The 21,417-nt window shown below is 49.4% G+C and overlaps 2 long non-coding RNA genes across 2 annotated transcripts in view; both read left to right on the top strand.

The window, feature by feature from the left end:
• Positions 1-13,992, top strand: part of LOC121027765 (uncharacterized) — a 29,190-nt gene extending 15,198 nt beyond the window's left edge. Inside the window, exon 2 of the long non-coding RNA XR_005788919.1 lies at positions 13,295-13,992. This is a non-coding gene — a long non-coding RNA (uncharacterized LOC121027765). The remainder of the gene's footprint in view (positions 1-13,294) is intronic.
• A 309-nt stretch (positions 13,993-14,301) lies between these two features.
• LOC121027764 (uncharacterized) overlaps positions 14,302-21,417 on the top strand; it is a 26,484-nt gene continuing 19,368 nt past the window's right edge. Inside the window, exon 1 of the long non-coding RNA XR_005788918.1 lies at positions 14,302-14,506. This is a non-coding gene — a long non-coding RNA (uncharacterized LOC121027764). The remainder of the gene's footprint in view (positions 14,507-21,417) is intronic.

The raw sequence follows: 21,417 nt of genomic DNA, 5'->3' as shown, positions 1-21,417 counted from the left end.
ACGAAACCAGATAAAAGAGCAGATCGGAAGGGAACTCGGCTGTCTTCACACACCCTTGTGTGAAGACACAGAACCACTGGGGTAAAAGAAAGGAGCGCCTGGTCAGTCCAGACAGCACAGGGCCGATTTGTGTCTCCCTCCGCATCTGGGCCCGGGGACACGGTCCGAGCGGGCGCCTGAGGATCTGCCTCACACATAAACACATGACGAATATAGAGCTGCCATGAAGGCTTTAGCTCCGCCGGGAGATCTCAGACTTGAGAACCTGCTGATACAAACAAGCGGAGAGGCTTGGTCTCAAGTCAGAGGCTTGTTTTTGGAAGCGGAGAGCTGACGGACAGCCATGGCTCTCCACAGTGCCCTAATTGCGCCCTTGCCGGGAGGCCTAGCGAGCCCTCTTGGGGCCCCTGGGGCTTGGAGCCAGCCCTGCTTAGGTAAGAGCTCTGCAAATGAGCCCCCTTGGGCCTGCAGACGCGTAAACAGCTTTCCACAGACATTCAGACACAAAGTCTGCGTTCACACGAGCAGTTCAGACCCGTGAGTGCAAGAGAGGGGCTGGGCCTGAGGAGTGAGCCCAGGGCAGGGGTCCCAGGCCGCCTCCTGATTTCTCAGCCAGCCTGCAGACAGGCTAGGAAGGACAGGAGACCAGAACCAGCTCCCATAGGACTTGGGGAAGGGATGTATAATGGACATATGGGCTGGGATTGCCCCAGTAAAGACAAGTTTCGCTGACACAGTAGAAGGAGAGGAAAGGGAAAGAGACTGGAGAGAAAGAAAAGAGGGAAGTGTGAAGCTCTGTAAAGAGCTGAGTGAATCAATCAGGTCATTTTTTTTTTTTTTTTAATGTTTACTATTTTTGAGAGAGAGAGAGAAAGAGAGAGCGAATGAGCAAGTGGGGGAGGGGCAGAGAGAGAGAGAGTGACGGAGAATCCAGAGCAGGATCTGTGCTGTCAGCAGAGAGTCCAACGTGGGGCTGGAACTCACCAACCAGGAGATCGTGACCAGAGCCCAAGTCGGACGCTCAACCGACTGAACCACCCAGGCGCCCCACTCAAGTAGTTTTCAAGGTACTTACTGTTGTGAGGGGCACGGGAAGAAGGTTCTTCTTTGTCTACCCGATCCAGAATTAGACTACAAATTTAAGTGGAATTAGCAAGCAATCCCCAAATACTGGGGCATCTTGACTAATAACAAAATAAAAGAAGTTGAAGGGAAAGTCTGACTGGGAAAGCATGCACTGAAAACACTTGACCGTCACTGGGGCCATGTCTCTACAGTTTACACAACTAACCACATTAGTGGAGGGAGAACTATCTTAAGTATGGCTGATGAGAATGTCCCCCTCCTGTGGACTGGGTTGGCTTTGTGCCTTGACTTCCCGTTCTGGGCATGGCTGCCATGACACTTGCTCCTATGTCTTGCCCCAAGTCTCCCTGATGCCTTCACTTCTGTAGCATCATGGTTACCCTCAAAAGGAGGGATTCTTCCTTCTTGGTGGGACCCCTAGCAGGATCCCTGTGTTGCTAAAAGCAATACTGACTTCTAAGTGCGCCCTCCAGAAGATCTCTTTTTCCAGCATGGCCACCTTCCAGCCCATCCTTGTGTCTTCTGGTCTTACCAGTCAAGCCTGTAAGGGGAAAGGAGCGTCAGACCTTCCTGGTTCCATTAAAGAACAGAGAGGGGGTGGGGGTAAGGATGGAATGGAACATGAGAGAAACACGTAATGAATCCACAGTTATCATCCAGCATCCTGCCAGCTGCCCCAAGGAATTTTGCGTTTTCTCATTCTAAAATTTTACCATCATCCGTCGCTTAATACAAAACAGGCACAGCAGTTAAAGTGAGTTCGAAAATTCAAAACCCATTCTACGGACTTCACGAGAACACAGCCATGTTCCCGCAGTCAAAGGACCACCCCCCACCCCCCCCGCCGCACAATAATCGGAGACAAAAACTCTTCAGGCGAGGAGGTTACTTTGGTGGCAAACAGGGTAATCTGTTACTCTAGCAAGATCATACCTTCCCGGGATCCAGCGAGGCACATAGGACGATGCAGTGAAAAGAGCACAGCATTTGGGGTTAAGCAAGTTTGGACCCCAGGTCTTCTTCCTACAGGACATGTAACATTCGGTAAACTAGTTAAATTCCCCGAACTGCAGTTTCCGTAGCCAGAGAAAGATGGGGATGATACCTATTGCGGGGTTATCCTAAGGCTTATATAAAATAATGTATGGCACTTGGATATAGCAGGTACTCATAAATGGTGCCGCTTCTGACCTGACAGCTGTCTTCCCTTTACAGATAAGAACTGGCGCATATTGAGAGCCTACTTTGTGCTGCTCACTGGCCGCAGGCTCTGGCCACATCAGTGACAGCTACTGTGTACCCAGAACATAAAATGTGGCGGTTAGGTGCCTTACGACTTCACTGGTGATCCTTCCCATAATGGCTTTGCACGGGAATGTATTGTTACCTCATTCGACAGATGAAGTAAACAGAGGCCCAAGTGTTCATAGAACATCCTTCTAACATTTGAGCCGCTCTTTGGCTGGTCCCCCAGCCACTTTCCAGATCATGAGGATTACTTGAGGATTACTTGCTTATCTTGGATTTAGGGTTGCCAGATTTAGCAAATGAAAATAGCGGATGCCTCATTAAATGGGAATTTCAGATAAACAACAAATAAAATTTTAGCGTAGGTATGTCCCGGGCGACCTTTGGGATATACTTACACTAAAAAGAGATTCAGGCATTCCCATGAGTTGCACGTACAGCGTTCTCCTTGCTCTAGTAAGAATGACCACATTTAGACACACTGGGCTGTGTTTTTCCACATCCTGACAAATAGTGTCTACCCTACGATCTGTGCTCCTGGCACATTCTCTAACTCAGAGGCGTCAAGCACCCGCCAGGGTGGCTCTGTAATGACCGTCAATCAGAAAATGCCAAATATCATATGGCTTCACTCATATGTGGAATTCAAGAAGCAAAACAGATGAACATAGGAGAAGGGAAGAAAAAATAAAAATAAGATAAAAACAGAGACGAGGCAAACCACAAGAGACTCTTAAATACAGGGAACAAACTGAGGGTTGCTGGAAGGGACTTGGGTGGGGGGGTGGGGTATATGGGTGGTGGGCATTAAGGAGGACACTTGTTGGGATCAGCCCTTGGTGTTATACGTAAGTGATGAATCACTAAATTCTACTCCTGGAAAAAAAAATGACCATATGTGCATTTTCACTAAAAAAAATGAGCCCCTCTGCATTTATTTCTGCTGAGACCTGTAAATATTTTATTTGCTGCCGCTGCTCCGTTAAAACCCCCAATTTCACCATGCTTGCACTGGCAAATGTTTGAAGTGTTCAATTTTAAAACACCTCCAGCTCACTTTTAATTAGATATTTAACTTACTTGGCCGCTAGCCAATGATTCCAGGATATTTGTTTCTGGCTTGATGAGAACGGCAAAGGGACCGCTTGTGCACAAAATAGCTCACTGGTTGTCTTTGTTTTCAGTGATGACTTTGCTCTCCAATGCCAAGGGCGTTCGCTGCCCAGCAGGTTCCATCTCAGCCTCCAGTGGAAGCCGTTGTGATGCTCCCCTTCTATTTTGATGATGCCCCTAGAAACACCAAAGATGGGACAGCAGAGGACACAGCAGGCCGGGGAGTTGAGGAAATTGAGACCGAGTGTTGAAGGACTATGCTTGAAAACTTGAAGATGTTGGAGCCGGTCCCTGGGTTGCCTTGGGGAAGTGGCAGGCCAGGGAGAAGGGTCAGGCTGCCCTTTGCCTATGCCCGGGGAGAAGGTGTGGAGAATTTTAGCCCGGGTTGGCCCATTATGGGGCCCTCACGGTCCCAGATGCTCCCACTTACTTTCTTTTCTGCAGGAAAACAAGAGGAAGGGATTCCTGCATCCATACTCCCACCAAACTCAGTTACATGGGGCGGACCCTTTCTACCCATGAAGCTTACATCCCCCGATCTTGGTAAATTCTCAAACCTGCAAAGACATTCCTAGAATATTACTGTGCTCTTTACACTTTCTCCCACTTCAGGGCTACCTTTCAGCTTTTCTAGACAGGTCTTTGTAGAGATCGACTAACCACTTATTTGTAGGTCTTGTTCGGAGCCCGGACGTGTTCAAGGCCTGGATCTGAGTCGCTGCCACCTTGGTGTCCTCCGTAATTTGATTATGGCTCCGATTTGGAGGAATGAATGGTTTTTTTTTTTAATGTTTCTTTATTTTGAGAAAGGGAGAGAGAGTGCACACGCACAAGCAGGGGAGGGGCAGAGAGAGAGGGAGAGAGAGAATCCCAAGCAGGTTCCCCAAAGTCAGTGCAGGGCCCTACATGGGGCCCGAACCCAGGAACCACGAGCTCATGACCTGAGCTGAGATCAAGAGTGGACCTCCTAACCCACTGAGCCACTCAGGTGCTCTAGAACGAATGATTTTTTTTTTTAAATCTCTTTTCTTCCATCATTGGCACCAGCTGTTGGCATTCGTGTGGCGTTCATTTTTCATAGAGACACGTGAGTTTTTGTCATTTCTGAGAGGTTCTATGGGAACAGCAGCAAATAGAGGGTAAGAGACCTGTGATGTGATGCAGGTCCCTAGCAGCTGGCTCGGCTCACTCACTAACCAAGGGACCAGTGCTCGTCGACGAACTTCTGAGTAGTTCCCGTGACTCAGCTTTGTGCCTCAACACAATTAGAAATTACGACCCGGTAGAGATGTCCAGACAAACAGCTTGTATGAAGTCCAGGAAAGCCAATTCCAAGTGCCCGGAATTGCCTTGTGTAGTTCTGTATCCCTGACTTGGCTAGAACTGGCCATTTACCAAATGACCGCTTTATCACAGTCCCGTGCTGTATGGTGAAAAGGCAGGTGAGGCTATGGTTGGTAATAATTCTAACCCCAGCACCGTTGCCAAGCACCTATCCTGTGCCAAGCGCTGTCCATTAAACTCTGCCTAGTGGTTAGGGCGAAACTCCTGGGATTTGAACCCTGCCTCTGCAGCCCGCCAGCTGGATGACCTTGAGAAAGTTACTCAATGTCTCTGTGACTCCACGTCCTCGGTGCTTAAAACAGAGCCTGGCACGCAGTGTGTGCCGCGTGTCCAGGACTAAGCGTTCACAACTAGTTCAGGTATTCATCCGGGTGGGGGCTTTGGGTGGGTTGCCTCTAGAGAAAAGGCAGAGGCACCTGACAAGACGTCTCCCTTCTAGACGGTCTTAGCAGCTCTGCGTTACTTTCTGCCCTTTCTTCAAGCAGACAGCCGCTACAGGCTTAATTAGGGACCAAGATGCCAGGTTGGATCTTGAGGGGAGTCACTGATCTTCTGTAACGATAGAGAGCTGGCTGAAGTTTATTTACTCTTGTGGACAGCCAGTGGAAGCTAGGCCAGGCCAGTCGCTCAGAGGCTAACCGGTCAGGTTCCCTGGGTCCAGTTGACCCTCGATGTTTCTGAGTCCCCGAAATACAACCACTGAGGGATGGGGGGAGACACAGGCGGAGCTGGAGGGTGGCTTCTCCCTGAGGTGGGGGGGGCCTGGAAGGAAGGTGTGAGGCGCACAGAGGTAGGAAGCAGCACAGAGGGGTCATGAGTTTTCCGCTGTGGACCTCGGCGTCCAGATTAGCCCTGATCTTAGAGTCTCTTGGGGTCTGAAGGTCCAGGATGGCTGGAGGCTGCGTCGGGAGGCCCATCTCTCCAGACGTGGCCTCCACAGGGTCCAGTGCTCACCCTCTGCGTGTGGGGTGGGGACCCAGGGTTCCAACATCTCAGTACACAGGTCCCTTCGGCAACGGACCCGAAAGCTGACTGCTGACTTTTTGAAACGGGCATCAGAGGGAGCTGAGCTGTAGGGGTGGCGGTGCTGTCCTTGACTGCTAGGGGCTGGAGCGGGGACTCTGTCAGCTGAGCCGACGTCCCTTAAGAAGACCAGCCGGCTGGGCTTTGGCAATTTGCCAAATCACGGGAGCCAGAAGCAGATAAAGATCCTGGGTACAAAATCAGGAATTTGAGAACTAGAGATGAGGGCAAACGCCAAGTGGGCTGGGTGTCAGGAGAGGGTTTGCTCGTCAAGGGAGGACAGTGTGGCTCGCGGACGGGTCAGCGGAGCTCCGGCCAAGAGCCTCAGGCCGGCGGTCTCCTGGGCTCAGCCACTCCGCTGTCCTGCTGCGTTCCTCCGTTCGTGTGGCCCGGCCTGAGAGGAAGAGAGGTGGCCCCCTGGGCTTTTGAGCCCAACCGTAACTATTCGAATCCTCGAGCAGGTCTGTTTCTCCAAAGTCTCCTGCACCTGAAGGAATAGGGGTTTTAGATGCCCCCCTCCCTCCCTGTGCTGTAGCCGCGATCACATTTGGCAGAGGAGCGACGATTGTCGGCCATGCTCCGGGTGCGGGGACGGTGTCTTCAGACCCTCTCTGGTCAGTGACCTGCCGAAAGCCTCCCTGCCGAGTTGGTTCCTCTTGGGTGATGGGCAGAGCACCCCAAGCAACCTTGTGATGGGCTGGAGTCAGCAGGAAGAATAGAACCTGCTGGAAGGTGGGGCCCGTTGACTCCCCTTTCTTCACAGCTCCCAGACTGATGGCAAGTGCCTGGGTGGAAGGAGAGGCCGCTGGCTGCCTGTTCAGACGGGCGCATCAGAGCACGGGCCTGACCGCTCAGAACAGTTCATCTTTTTACAATGGAGCATGACCCTAACGATTTAAAAACGATAGCACTGGCCTGGAAATAGTAGAACAGTGACACACCATGGGCATCAAATTGGTCTTCTGAGTTTTTCGCACGGGAGGCAGATTTTGAAGTGAACTTACTCTGTTCCTGTCGGAGCTCACCTATATGCTTCTGTGCCAGAGGGAGAGTTTGCTGTTCCCGGCTGAACCCCTGTGCTCTGCAGGCCTTCAAGGGAGCCTTGCCTTGTTAGACTCTGGCAGGGTCAGGGGTACCTGCTGGGCGGGCCCCAAGGCCATCTGCACCCCGAAACACTGCGGACTCTGGACACGGAACTGTTCTCTATTCTCTCGGGAACACGTAGGGTGACCTCCAGGGCCTGTCCTGGCATCAGGCTGTTCCTGGAAGGGATGAGGTCACAGAGGGTTGGGATTCCAAGGGCCCTGCCCCAGCTGCACCCTGCCTGCCATCGGCTCAAGTGCCCGCGCGGTGCTGATGGGAACACGCAGCTGGGAGGCATTTGTTGTGGAAACAGAGTCACAGATGGCCACACGTTCCATCCCGCTGGGCTGTTCTCCTCACTCAGTTTTCACAGGGGCGAGGGTAGAGCAGTTGGTGCTATAAATAAGCTGTCCTGAGTAGCCGCTGTCCAATTTACTGGCTTTGTGAGTGTGACACATTGGCTCAGAGGGATGGCAGGGTCTCCCTGAAGAGAACGGCTGAAGGCCTTTCCCCTCGCCCCTTGGTCGTGCAGAGGCACATCTGGTAACAGCCACCAGCCTTACCCATTCTCGTTGGCCACACTTGTTCAAAGTACTAATATCGTTTTGAAACAGCTGCCAACTCAGAGATCGATCATGAAGTCCTACCGGCTCCAGGCAGCCTTGGCTGGGGTGGGGGTGGGGGGTTGGTTCATAAGTGCTCCTGCATTCTAGATGTACCCAGGCCCCTTCCTGTCCTGCCATCATGTGACCCTGTGATGCTCCCTTTTCTTCAACTTGTCCCTACATACCAGCAATTCCGGGGCGAGCCGTTGGGCCAAACTTCCAGGCAGTGGGAGGAGGGGAGGCTGGTATTGAAAGTCCTGAGCAGCTACCCCTGCGGAAGAGAACTTGGAAGTATCTCACAAGATTACGTATGCACTGACCCTTTGACCCAGCGATCTCACCTCTAAAATTCTATCCCAGGGGCGCCTGGGTGGCTCAGTTGGTTAAGCACCCGACCTTGGCTCAGGTCATGATCTCACGGTTCGTGAGTTTGAGCCCCACATCGGGCTCTGTGCGGACAGTGTGGAGCCGACTTGGGATTCTCTCTCTCCCTTGCTCTCTGCCCCTCCCCCACTTGTGCATGCACACACACACGCACACACACTCTCTCTCTCTCTCAAAATAAACTTTTGAAAACTAAAACTCTATCCCAAAGACATATTGTAAGGATATAACAAGATGATACTCAAGGCTGTGTGTTGAATCAGTGTTTAGAGAGCAAAGGACTGAAAAGTAACCAAATGTCTATCAATAGGGAAATGATTGAATAAACGATGGTATATCCATATAGTGGAGTATTATACAGCTGTAAAAAAGGCACGAAGGACAATTCCATATACTGCTATGCTGTTATCTCCAAGATCCAGTGTTAGATTAAGTTGGAAAAAGATGTAATGCATTTTTTTAATCTAAGAAAGGGGGGGGATACAAATATTTATACATATGTGCTTCTTTTTAATTTTTAATTTTTTCTAAGAGAGAGCATGAGTGGGGGAGAGGGGCAGAGGGAGAGAGAGAATCTAAAGCAGGCTCCAGGCTCAGTGTAGAGCCTAATGTGGGGCTCAGTCCCACAACCCTGGGATCGTGACCTGAGCCAAAATCAAGAGCCGAAATCAAGGACGCTCAACCGACTGGGCCATCCAGGCACCCCACATATTCTTCTTTAAATGGTCTCTATTGCGCCTCGTTCATAGGAGATGCCCAAGAAAGTGCTTGTTGAGTGTATGCACAGAATAGAACATGCTGATGAGAAATCAGCCCCACCATGGTTTCGCCATTGATCCTAGTTCTAATGGCCTGCAGAAACACAGAGCAAGCCTTCTTCCTCTTCTGTGTACCCTCTACCCAGCCTTCAAGTATTTGAACGCAGAATATTCTCTTTTCTGGCAGTCCCCATACCAATTCCTCATGATAAGTCACTAAGACCGCCTCTCAATCCTGGTGTTTTCCTCTGAACAAGCTCCAGCTTTTCTAGAGCTGGTAAGGAAGACACAAACTAAGTAGGGACCGTTGCTTCAGCGCTGTCTCCAGAATACAAATATGTAAGAATGTTATCTGAGAAGACTAACCCTTTAATTTATGGTCACCAAAGGTCATTTCAACTTACCTATTTGTCTTATCCATCCATCCATCCATCCATCCATCTATCCATCTATCCATCCATCACTCTTTATTCATTTATTTGACACCTGTTCCTTGCCAGCCACTAGGCCAGCTCTTGGGCATACAAAAGTAAATAAGGCCAGCTCCATTTAACGTAGTATGATTGTTGGAAAACCTTTAAACATTGGAGAAGCCAAGGGGAAAAAAAAAAAGCTTTGAGATACTGGCACTGGTACTTTTTTCTGTGAAATCTTGGGCATGTTTTTTAACCTCTCTGAACTTCAGGTTTTTACTTACAAAATGGTGGTAGCAACAACTGCCCCAAAGGATTGTTGTAAGGATTAATGATATAATGTCTGTAAAGTGCTTATTATAACGGCTGGAACGTAGTAGTTGCTCAGTTAACATTCTTTCCCTTACGTCACAGTTTGTCTGCAAGAATGTGTGTTGAGGGGGGGAGCATGGGTTAATTTTGGTGGGGGTGGGTAGGGATTTGGAAAAATCTGGAACGTGGGGGTGCCGTGTGGGGTGGAGCATTTTGGCAGCTGGAGCAGCGCGTGGGTTTTGGGCACTGGCCAGGGTGAAGGCAGAGAGTGAAAGCTGCCAAGGGTGAGTTTGTGTGTTGAGGTTGTGCGGGAGGGAAGGCGGCTGAAGAGTACCTTCGCCATGTTGCTTGAGACCTGGCTGTGTTCTGTGAGCAGTAAACAAGGATTGTTTGTTTTGATGAAAATAACCAGCCATGGGTGCTCTGGGTCTCTGTGTTTGTTTGTTTGTTTTCACATCACTTCAGAACTTATTTGATCTCTGTTTGATCGAGCATGGGTGGCAGATGAAACATGAGATCTAAAATACTGTACTGTGACTAGTGAGTGGCCATGTAAGCAGGGCCCTAGATGTCCTTTCGGCGCAGGTCGCAGTTTAGGGTGGCCTCACAAGCAGGCTCTGAGGATCTGAGAGGCCACAGTGGGCCTGGGCCCGGAAAAGGAGCCTCTCTGTGACAGTCCTGCAGAATGGATGAAGAGGAAGGGAGTGTGCTCCTCCTTCGGTGCCAGGAGGAAGGAACTGAGACTCTTTGGTCATGGCCTCAAGAGGACCTCCGCTAAGGAGGGAGGCGCAGGGCAGGAGAAGGCTGTGAGAGAACCTGCTGGCTTCCCCTCGGCGCACAACACACCCCAGCCCCTCGTTCCACAGGAAGACGTTCTCGGGGAAGGTCTCTGCCTTGGCCTTGCTTCCTAACCCCACCTCCTCACACAAAGGCTCTCAGCATCTGGACCCTCCCAGCTTTGAATCTGGGCTTGAGCTTCTCATCCCGCTCTGTCTGGGCCTGGGGTTTGGTCCAGGCCTGCCAATTCCATTTCTGACTATATTAAAGACTCCTCCCTCTGGAATTGCTCCGTGTGGTGACATCAGCAGTTGCGGGGGAGGGTGGTGTGGGTGGCGGAGGAGAATGGAAGAGAAGGAAATGTAAGTGGTTTTCTCCCACTAGGAGTTGGTGGCCCATGGTGGGCGGGGGCAGGGATCGATCATGTCCAGCCTGGGCTTTGAAGATACATGGCAGGGGCCCAGACTCCGGCCCTGTCTGAGCACACAGACCAGACATCTACATTTGGCCTCTGGTTTTGCTTCCTTGGCCTCCCTTTCCTTTCTGTCCCCCTCCCCCATTTCAGCGGCTCCTGCCCTGTTTGTCTACACTGAGGGCCGAGCCCAAGCAAGCAACCAAATAAAGTTGGTGCGGTGGCCTGGATGGAGGGCTCTCCAGGGAGAAGAGAGGGCTGTCCTCCGGCAGCCTGGCTGGAGGAGTCCGCAGGATGGTGCTCACAACAAACCCCACGTGGAATCTCCGGAACCTGCTGCCTAGTGAATCCCACGTGATGGAAGGATGCTTCTTTGGCCTGAAAGCAGGTTGTGGGAGCCTTTGTGTCCACACAGCCACGATGGATTCCTGCCCCCTCCAAGGGGGGAGAAAACCGCTTCACTTTCCTTCTCCTCCATTCCTCTCCCCACACTGCTATCCCCACGTGAGGCGGAGGGATCTGAATTCAGCTCATCTCAAAGCAATTTGAAATGACACATGCAAGTTCAAAGTACTCTGCAGGCTGCCCTCGACGACTTCCCAGAAACCAGCACCCCTCCGAGGTCATTAACACGGGCACTGGGTGGGCCTCCCAGGCAACGCATGGACTCAAGTCTCGAGTGAAGGGAAAAACAAGAAGGGTCACATGGCTTCACAGTGTTGAACTCGGAAAGTGGAGTTTTCATCTCCATTGACCTGTTTCCCCATCTGCCAGGTGGGGCAGGTTTTATAGCAGGACAAGCGGGTTAAATAAGATGAGGGTTAAGTATGGAGCATAGGGAGCATCTGCTTCATAAACGTGGCTGCTGAAGGGGCGCCTGGGTGGCTCAGCCGGTTAAGCATCCGACTTCAGCTCAGGTCATGATCTCGTAGTTTGTCAGTTCAAGCCCGGCATTGGGCTCTGTGCTGACAGCTCAGAGCCTGGAGCCTGCTTCGGATTCTGTGTCTCCCTCTCTTTCTGCTCCTAACCCACTCACATTCTGTCTCTGTCTCTCTCAAAAATAAATACACATTTAAAAAAACTAAAAAAAAATTTTTTAATATATTCATATAAGTTTAAAAAAATAAAAAATAAATAAAGTACAAAGTGTTGGTGGCACCTGGGTGGCTCAGTCGGTTAAGCATCTGACTTTGGCTCAGATCATGATCTCATGGTCTGTGAGTTCGAGCCCTGCGTCAAGGCTCTGTGCTGACAGCTCGGAGCCTGGAGCCTGCTTAGGATTCTGTGTCTCCCTATCCCTCTCTCTCTGCCCCTCCCCTGCTCACGCTCTGCCTCCCTCTTTCAAAAATAGATAGACATCAAAATAAATAAATAAACCCAAAAATGTGGCTGCTGGAGTCATAATTACTATTATGGCCCACGGCCAGTGGAGCGTGGCACCATGGCATCATCGTGGACCCCGTTAGCTTGAAGCTTTGGTTTTTCTCCACTCCTCCTCTGGCAAGGCCCCTTTAAGGTGCTCTCCTTTATGGCCTAGGACAGTCACACTGGTTCAGAGTCAGCCTTCCTCCCGGTTGGTTGTTTTCAGAACCAGTGTCAGCCCTGAGGAAGACTTAGCTCTGGGTTCAAATCCTGCCTCTGCCTCTGTGTGACCAATGGGGGCAAATTACTTCCCTCCCTGACTCGTGCTTCTCTACCTGTAAAACTCCTATCTCATAGGACTGTTGTAAGCGTTACGTGAAAGAAGAGTCTGTAAAGAGGTTAACACAGAGCTAGTTTGGCACAGAGCGAGTGCTCGTTGAGTAGCCATTAGAATTAATTATCATCTTAGAGAGCTGGAAGTCTTAAGAGAGCGGGAGGATTCGGGGCGCCTGGGTGGCTCAGTCGGTTGAGCGTCCGACTTCAGCTCGGGTCATGATCTCACAGTCGGTGAGTTCGAGCCCCACGTTGGGCTCTGTGCTGACAGCTCAGAGCCCGGAGCCTGTTTCAGATTCTGTGTCTCCCTCTCTCTCTGACCCTCCCCCGTTCATGCTCTGTCTCTCTCTGTCTCAAAAACAAATAAACGTTAAAAAAAAAAGGGGGGGGGAGCATTCAACTCTCAAAAAGAGAAGAAAGCAAGCAAAGCAGGTGTGCCCTAACCCTATTCTCCATCCGTGGTCTTTGGCCTGCAAATTCACTCCATCTAAACCCTCCTTGCCCTGGTTTCTGTTTTCTGGAGAATTTCCTTGGTGTTTAAGTCCCCAGCACATCTCGTCGGAGTAGGTACGAATACTCCCATTTTGCAGACGAGAAAACTGAGATGCACACACGTGGAGCGATTCAGGCCCCGTTTCCGGTGATATGAGAGCCAGGACCTCAGTCCTCCCCCTGCCACAGGCAGTGCCACACAGGTGCTCCACTCACGCCGTCTCCTGGGCCACTCCCCTGCGCCCCTGAGCCAGAGCGGCCCTCAGGCGGATGAGGTCCCACCTTCCAAAGGCTCCATCTTGCCACCAGGCTAACACTTTGGGAACCTCACAACTGACAAGTCCGAGACGTTATGATTATGAAAAATTGCAGGGTCCCGCTGGGGTTTTCACGTATTAAGTCCTCGAGCTGTTCTGTTGGTACAACAGGGAACTTGTCAACCGCTGAGCACTTCTGTGTCTCTTGACAAAATTCTTGACGCCGCTATATATCTCATTCCTTCATCTTTTGCCCTCTGGTCTCTCTTTCTCTCTCTCTTCTATTTTCTAGGCAGAGCACACGGAGCTTCTGAACTGACAAGATCCTCATCTAATAAATGGTGGAGAAGATTAGTCACGACAGGGCTCAGATGTGAACCTATTTTCCTGCAGGCTGAGACTCCTGCTTAAGATCCACTGGGGGTTATTAGCGGAGCCTGTAAGATGTTGGCTATGCAGAGTGATGTGATATGTCGGCGGTGCGGGAATATCAATGCTCGGCCCGAATTCAGTGGAGAGAGGCAGAGCCGAGGATGCTTGGGGGGCGGGGAGGGACACCTGATTCTCGGCCCCCACTTGACCAACGGCAGAGTTCACTGCACAGCGTCGGGTGCGGGTGTCTGGCCGGCAGAGGGAGGCACAGATGTGGAGTGGGCCAGGAGGGGCTGCTTTGAAGACTGTGCCTGGGGGGTGGGGGGGTGAGCATTTCATCTTCGTTCACTGTTCACTGGAACCATCCGACTTCACGTACCAACACTGAGTGCTTCCTCTGTGCTGGGCAACCCCTCTCTCCGAACATCACGGCACCTGCCGCTTATCTTAAGCACCCATTTCATTCTTCCTGGAGTGATAGCCAGCTTTTTATAATCATCCACTGGGTTCTAAGTTTCTTGAGATCAGAGACTCTATCTGACTCATCCCTGGCCTTTGAGCCTTGCAAGAATAAGTACCTAGCATGCATTTGCTGAATAAATGAATTAATGAATCAAGGAACCAGTCAATTGCTTAGTAAGTATTTATGGACGATGTACTCTAATAGAGTTTTGGCAGGATAATCCGTTTTCTGTGCTGGAAGCTCCTAGGCAGGGTCCTCCTGATAAAGAGACCGTCCTTCTTTACTACTTGACTGTCTCTTACCATGGTTGAAACTTGTAGGCGTAATACGTGAGGGGCTAAGGCAACGTGATTATAATTTGGTGGGTGGGATTGAGTCCCTGTGCTGTGGTTGAGATGTAAAAGCTTCATTTTCTTCTAGCTTAAATGTTTTTGAGAGTTTGGGGAGTTGTTTGTGCCTGGGCAGTCCGGTCCCTGAACAACTGGCCATTCTCCTTAAGAATCAAGAAGAAACCCAACGAGAGATGACCAATGTGACTGTTTTCTGGCACAGGAGGAAGCTTCAGACACCTCTTCACTGGTGTGGGCTGCTTAGGTTGGGTCAGTCTGAGGAAGTTCTGCTTTTCCCCTCCTCGGAAGGATCTGGTTTTCCTGGGTGAGACTCAGAAAGGTAAGTGATCTCTTTCTTGGCCTGGTTCGGTAAAAGCAGATTGATAGAGAAGCGCTGTGTGTTCTCAATAGGAAGAAAAGTAAAAGGAGTAAACACACCCCCCCCTTTTCTCTCCATCTGTTTCTTCATCTAGCCCATATCCCTTCGCTGGGCCCCGGCTGAGAGCGTGGGGAAGGTGCTGGGGACACTCGGTCTTGTCCTCAAGTAGCTCACAGTCTAGCTGGGGAGATAGATATGTCAATAAAGATCGGTAGTTCGGACGTCAAACATCAAAAACAGCAGGTTGAACCAGGCCGAGTGGCCACGGGAAGGGTGCAGGACAAGTTCAAAGGGAGGGTATCCACAAAGGCTTCCTGGAGGAAGTGTCATGTGAGCTGAGGTGGTACAGTTTGATGGGTTTTTACAAATTGGAATGAACCGTGGAACCAGCACTCAGATCAAGAAACACGACCAGCACCCCGGAAGGCCCGCTCACGTCCACTCCTCTCTCTCTCCCTGGCCCCAAGGGGTAGCCAGTCTCCTGGCTCCTAAAGCATAGATTAGTTTGGCCCATTTGAACTTTTTATAAATGGAACATGCTGCCTAACCCCCCTGGTAGCTGAGACAGAACTGGGAGAATAAACAGGAATTCATCAGGGGGCCAGGCAGGGAAGGGCATTGTGGGAGGGTGGGTAGTATATTCAGAGCTGGACCTAACACTGCGTGTGAAAACCATCAGCCTTCAGCACTGCTGGAGCATAAAATTCAAGGGGCGGGGGCGCCTGGGTGGCTCCGTTGGTTAAGCATCTGACTTCTTTTTAAAAAAAATTTTTTTTAATGTTTATTTATTTTTGAGACAGAGACAGAGCATGAATGGGGGAGGGTCAGAGAGAGAGGGAGACACAGAATCTGAAGCAGGGTCCAGTCTCTGAGCTGTCAGCACAGAGCCCGATGCGGGGCTCAAACTCACGGACCATAAGATCATGACCTAAGCTGAAGTCGGACACTCAACCAATGGAGCCACCCAGGCGCCCCAAGCATTTGACTTCTTGGTTTCAGCTTAGGTCATGATCTCATGGTTCGTGAGTTTGAGACCCGTGTTGGGCTCTGGGCTTACAATGCAGAGCCTGCTTGGGATTCTCTCTCCCTCTTTCTCTGCCTCTCCCCTGCTCATGCGTGCGCGCGCGCGCACACACACACACACACACACACGCTGTCTCTCAAAATAAGTAACTGAACTTTAATAAACATTCAATGGGCAAAGAGGCATGGAGTGATACTGGAGAGGAAGGGGAGATAGACCATGGAGGGTTTTCCATACCATGCAGAAGAGATGGGTTTTTAGCCTGAGAACCTGTGATCCCCAAATCTGGCTGACCATCAAAGTCTCCCAGGCAACACGTAAGGCACACAGATCCCAGGACCCACCATCAGAGATTTGAGATCCTTAAAGTTCCTCTCTAATGATTCTCATAATTAGCTAAGTTTGGAGGCCACTTTATAGAGAGAATGGGGAGCCACTGAATGGTTCTAAGCAAGGTAGTGGGAGGTGAGTTTTGAAGGGTGACGTATGCAGTCTAACGGGGAGACCATGGCAGATGGCAAGAGATGCCTTGGCCTGATCTGGGATGCGGTCAAGGGTTTCGAGTGGAAAGGACAATGGTAAGAGGTAATTAGGAAGCAGAATGAACCAGATGTGTTGATCAATTGACTACGGGAGTTGAGTGGGAAGACACAGGAAGGTACCAGGTTTCTGGTCTGTGGCTACTCCATGGACATGAACAAATTTGGGGGCAGAGAAAATAACATCATGTTTTTGTTTGATTCATTCATCTATAATAACTTCACCCCAATTTCTCTACCTATCTTTGTTAAACCATTTATTGATTCAGCAAATGCATTTTAAATGCCAAATATATATACATATAGTACATTGTTCCAAGCACAGAGTCATATATAAAAGTCAGCATCAAAAGGATACAACATATTGTGAATTCACTGTTAGTGTTTCAGAAAGATTATCAGAACTCTATTTTCTTTCAGTTCACTAAATATGTGCCTGGAAACAGTCCTATGTCAAGTTAGATCCCAGAGGTGGGGCCAGGGGGGCGCAGAAGGACCATCCAGTGATAGGTAATAAGGATTAATTTAACCTTGTGTTAAGAGCCTACAATACTATTCTACTCCTCAGAGTGACTCTGTATTTATTATCTGTATTTGTACCCATAAGGAAAGGTATCCTCCCAGAAAATGAATAATTCACCCTCAGGCACGCAGCTAACACGTTATAATGCTAAGATCCCAGCTGGACCATGTGACTCAATGCACCCCCAAATTTAGAGAGAGATGTTCCTCATTTTCACATGACGAGACCGAGGCCCTGGGTGGTTTGTTGTGGCTCAGCCACTGAAGGAAGCATTGCCTGTCCTAAGCACGACCCATGGTTCTGTAAGCTGCCTGGATATTCTATTGTTGGAACTGGGCTGGAGGTCAGGTTTAGGATCTGGCTGAGTTTGGGTGTTGCTTTGTTGAAGAGTCTTCTAGAGGCCAAGGACAGGCCACAGTGACAAGAAAGCACTGCCTAGCCTTTCTAGAACTTTTGTCCAGATATGCCCCGGGCTGTTAGGAGAAGAGGTGTTGAGGTCATATGTTGAGCTCTCTTTCATGAGTTAGACTAATGGCAAATCTAGAAGGGGAGTGAAGAATTGTCACAGATGTCTTTCGCCACATACATCCAGCAAAGTAAGAGAGAGAGAGAGAGATCTCTCTGAGGGGAGAAGAAGGGAAAATCAAAGAAAATCTCAACATCCACATCACAGGCAGGCACCCAGAACAATTTTTAATAATCAGTGCTGACATCCTGCTTTCAAAAAGGCCAGGACTCTTCATTCAAACTTACAGGCTGGGGGCCACCTTGCAGAGGAGCATAAAGGCATGATGGGCCCACACGCCCCCTCCCAGGGGACGCTTTCTTGCCTCTGCCCACTTGTGGGCAAGATGGTCTGCTGGTCACCATCGCAGCAGGCCACTGAGGACACACTGACCCCCGTCCGGTCCCCACTCCCACTGACTCCTGGAAAAAATTATTTCTCTCAGCACACTGTGAACAGTTAGGATGCTTAAAGGGAACGTATCCTAAAGAAAAGCCTAATGAAATGATCGGGAGACGAAAGGACGGCAGACAGATGTTTCCATCATCTGAACTGGACAATCTGACATCAAGCCATGGGGGGGGCGGGGGCAGCCGTAACTTCCACTTTGAAATAGTTGCTGTGCACAGTGACTCAGGAAAGCAATGGGGGCTGGAGGGAGAAAGAGGTAAGCCCACCAGGATCTGGTCTGTTGGCATGTTGCCTCCTTTCTCTGCACAAATCCGACACCAAGGTAACATCAGTGGGGCTGAGGTGGGCCTAGGACTGGGGCTGACTGCATTATCTCAGTTCTATCTGACCTGAAGCAGGAGCACCCCGGTGGGTTGGAGCACAATCTGAATCTCATCTTGGACTCCCACATCCTCCGGGCCTCCCAGGAGACCCAAAGTAGAACTATGCCCCCACCTTCACCTTTCCTTACATGGAGCTCTCACCTGGGGATAGGCCCTCATGCCTAGAAAGTATCTGGCACCCAGGAGGGACTCAACAGATATATGTTGAATGAGTAGACAAAGAGCAGATTTTAACATGGGCTTTCCCCGCCAAAGTCGATCAACATGACTAGAGAATTTGGGGGGAAGGGGTGTCTTCAGAGCAGTGAATTTCGATGATATGGTGCCAAAGGGAGTTAATTTATTCATTTAACGAATAGAGATTTAACACCCCCTATGTCCCTGTACCAGGCACTATGTTAGGAGTTAAGAATATACTAGTAGGTAAGAAGTGTGTTCCCTATCTGATTAATTATGTGTGCTTGCACCCTACGGGACTATGAGAATTAAGGGCAAGAATATAGACACTTAGCACAAGAAGTACTCAGTTGTTGTTATCACTAGTGGAGGAAATGAACAAATGATTACCAGAAGTTGTGGTAACAGCTATGAAGGAAAAGAGTAGCATGCTAGGGGGACCTAATGCAGTTTGGGAAGTCAGGGAAGGGGAACTTCCCAGTTGCGGTGACATTCAAGAGTCCCATGGGGGGGGGCGCCTGGGTGGTGCAGTCGGTTGAGCGTCTGACTTCAGCCAGGTCACGATCTCGCGGTCCGTGAGTTCGAGCCCCACGTCAGGCTCTGGGCTGATGGCTCAGAGCCTGGAGCCTGTTTCCGATTCTGTGTCTCCCTCTCTCTCTGCCCCTCCCCCGTTCATGCTCTGTCTCTCTCTGTCCCAAAAATAAATAAACGTTGAAAAAAAAAATAAAAAAAAAAAGAGTCCCATGGGATGAGTGAAAGCAGAGAGCCAGAGGACCTGTGAGGTTCCCCTCCTTCAGAACCATCGTAGAAGGTTTCCAAGCATACGAGGGTGTCAAGCAGCTACTCGAGAAAGTTGGGAATGAGGTCAGGGAATGGGAAAGTAAGTCCAGGACCATCGCCCTGGATGAAGTTCAGAGTGGGCTGCAGAACATTTGGGGAAGATTGGCCCAGTTGCTGAGTAAGTTTGCCTGCCAGGAAGGAATGGCTGGAGAGGACAGACAAGAGAGTGGAGGTGGCCTGTAGAGCACAGAGGACGGCTCGGAGGCAGAGGGCAGACACAGTGGGCCTGACCCTAATTGTATGTGGTAGAATGCATGCTTGACCAGGAGGCGTGGGTCCTAGCGTCTACTGCCATGTGATCTTGAGAAAGTCACTTCTCTTCTCTGGGCCCCAACTTTCTCAGCAATCAAACGGAGATAATAGTGATTTCCTCGCCCGTTCTGCAGGGTTGTTAAGATCATGAAATGAGATAATGTCTATAAAATATCTGTGTAAACTCCAGAGTGCTAGACGGTGATTCTCATCTTCCTTACAATTCTCTTGCAAGAAAATTGAGTGGAAGTCTGTGGCACTTCTTGACAATTCTTTCCCCAAATGTTCTGCAGCCCACTCTGAACTTCATCCGGGGTCAAGTGTGTAGTACTCTATAGATACCTGGGATGAGTCAGTTAAATAATTCACTTATTTAACACACATTCGTTTGGCGCAGTGGGGGATATGGAGATGAGTAGGCAACTGCCAGACCCTCTAGCTAATAGCCTAGTTGGAAAAACAAACTTATAAAATGATAAGATAAAATGTGGAATGAATATATATATATATATATATATATATAATCAGTAAATTAGGATGGGAGATTTCTGGGAGTCTTTCAGAGGCAGTGGTACTTGGTGGTACTTGAGGTGAGTCTTGAAGGATGAATGATTTGGCCAGACAGACCAGGATGGAAGTCATTTCAGCCTGAGAAGAAGTTACAGAGACATGAAAAGGAGCTAATAAACCCAAAGGTTAATAAACCCAAAGTAGTTCTGTGTAACTGAAATACCAGGTGTGTCTGGATCCGAGAATGGAAGAGGTATCTGTGTTTGGATGGCCCTGAAAGCAGAACCAGAGATAAAGACTCGGGTGTGGGTAGTTTACTGGGATGTGATCCCAGGAAACAAAAGTGAGGGAAATGAGAAAGTGGGGTCGAGAAGGGAGAAGAGCCATTAAAGTGTGGTTAATGCGCTACTTACTCCTGTGGGCTCAATCTTGCTGGGGACCATCTGAGGAACTGTGTAGAATGTTCCACCAGAGGACAGGGAGGCTGTGGCACTTACCCAAGGATGCCTGTCCTCCAGTGGTGGAGGGTTACCAAGAGGGAATTGATTGCCTGCACTTTCTAGTTGCTCCTGTGTGCAACGAGTGAGCTTCTACAACTTTGGAGAAAGCAGAGAGCACTATGTGTGAGATTCTGGCAACACACAAGAAGCCATCCAGAATTCAGGAAGAGAAGAAAGAAAAGGGGAGAGTACAGACATCAGTGAGACAATGGCAGAGCATCATTCAGTACTAATGGAAAAAAAAATAAGTGAAATGATTGAGATAGAGAATTGTTGGACTGGAGACACAGAATGTGGGGGATTATCATGAGTATTAAATGGCTCAGGACCTGCTTACTTGGAAGGGTGAGAATGGGACGGTATGCCAGCCATGATGACTTTGAATTGTGGTTGGGGACAAGACATCCAGTTCCGGGAGTCTCATTAACAGAACTTTATTTAGAACAGGAATGCAGAAGAGAAGCTCTTTGGGGACAGGAAAATATGAATATCATTGAACACAATTGAGCCCGTGAGCATGCATGACATGGCCTGTGCCCTTGGGAGTCCAGTGGCAGTGTGAGGAGCCCCAGGCACTGAGCTTGCTGCAGAATTAGCAGAAGATATTTAACTGGGAAGGAAGATGGAAATCCTGTAAAGCTCCCGGAAGCCAGGAGCCAAGAGGACTGGTGCAAAAGGAATACTGCCAAGCATGTGAATTGTCTTGGGGCACTTTCTCATTCCTTAGTTGTTTTCTCTCTTGGCCCTGTTTCCTAGCTCCTCCACATATTTAACCTGGACTGAATTAATGTTGAACTTCACTCCTCTCCGTTACCTGTCAAGGTTGTAAATCGATCTGATAAACAAACATCCCCGGGAGTTAGCTGGCCATGGTCTTTGAGTATATTGCAGTAGAGAATCTGTTAGACAAAACCGGTTATAATCCAGCTCTACTACCTACTGTCTATCTCGTCTTTGGGAAGGTGTTAACTTTTTTGATGTTTGGATTCTCAACCAATGTGCATTGACTCTCAGAGCTTAGAACCAGTTACATCTCTCCCATCTATTTATGAGCTAAAGAAATGAAGCTCTACTGTGTACTTTCTAAGAATGAGGACTTCTTGTCACATAATGTTTTAATGTTGTATGTAGTAGTGATGTATTGTAAAATCTATAGCCCACACATTAAATTTTCATAATTATTGAAGTAATGTCTTTTAGAGCCATTC

This window comes from Herpailurus yagouaroundi, unplaced genomic scaffold, assembly GCF_014898765.1.
Source record: "Herpailurus yagouaroundi ecotype Mexico unplaced genomic scaffold, PumYag 77, whole genome shotgun sequence".
NCBI lineage: Eukaryota > Metazoa > Chordata > Mammalia > Carnivora > Felidae > Herpailurus > Herpailurus yagouaroundi.
The sequence above is the reverse complement of the archived record's forward strand: the minus strand, read 5'-3'. Positions and strand labels throughout refer to the sequence as shown.